The sequence below is a fragment of the Penaeus monodon genome, chromosome 28 (assembly GCF_015228065.2).
Source record: "Penaeus monodon isolate SGIC_2016 chromosome 28, NSTDA_Pmon_1, whole genome shotgun sequence".
Taxonomy (NCBI): Eukaryota; Metazoa; Arthropoda; class Malacostraca; order Decapoda; family Penaeidae; genus Penaeus; species Penaeus monodon.
The window spans coordinates 35,617,394-35,617,604 of record NC_051413.1 but is presented as its reverse complement, the minus strand read 5'-3'; positions in this window follow the sequence as shown (position 1 = coordinate 35,617,604).

Here is a 211-nt window from a genome sequence, read left to right as displayed (position 1 = left end):
CTTTTTTTGGCACAAACGCAACGCCCTCAAGCTATACAGTCTGTCATCGCCACGTCACTAGGTACTCTAGGAAGCTCAGGGTAATTAATTCTACTAATTATCTTTACGAGGAGTTTCAACAACAGGCAATTGTGATTAAAACTGTGTCTGGATATCTACGAAGGAGATCTAGAAAGCCGTCAAAGTGAAGTGTGCGTGGGTAAGAAATGTA